Source organism: Rhineura floridana, chromosome 2 (assembly GCF_030035675.1).
Source record: "Rhineura floridana isolate rRhiFlo1 chromosome 2, rRhiFlo1.hap2, whole genome shotgun sequence".
Classification (NCBI taxonomy): Eukaryota; Metazoa; Chordata; class Lepidosauria; order Squamata; family Rhineuridae; genus Rhineura; species Rhineura floridana.
The window spans coordinates 114,623,020-114,623,619 of record NC_084481.1 but is presented as its reverse complement, the minus strand read 5'-3'; positions in this window follow the sequence as shown (position 1 = coordinate 114,623,619).

Sequence of the window (600 nt, the reverse complement as noted above, 5' to 3'; positions counted from 1 at the left end):
TTGGGTTTTGAATTTTTAAAGCAATGGTACCTTACATGTTCCATAGTATCTCTTTGCATTGGCTGAGTTTCTTCCCAGTAGAATACTAAATTATTTGCCCCTAGAAAACTATAAAAAATCTATGAATTGAATGAGTAAGCTACAATCACTTGGAAATTCATTGGTAATCAAAAAGATAGAATAATTGAAACAGCTGTTAAAAAGAGTATTAATGCAACTGAACTTTATAATTTTATTTGCAGCTTGAAAGACCAGTCATAGGCATGAATGAAAGACAACTTTTTTGGCTTTTATATTGCACAAATATCTCTAAATTGCTGGAAAGAGAGGCAAATAGATTTTAAAAAAATTATTGTAATGTATGAAAGAGCCATTACATACTCTTGTACGTGTTTTACATTTGAAAGTTTACCCTATAAAACATGTTCAGGTGTAGACCCTGAAAATTGCCTCTTTTGAAGAAGTACAGGTGGCAAAGGTCTTACTTTTAGACTTTGATGGAAATGAGTTTATTTTATTTATTTATTTATTACAGTTATATACCGCCCCATAGCGGTAAATTGTACTGAAAAACAGCAAAAGGGTAATGAAACACCCACC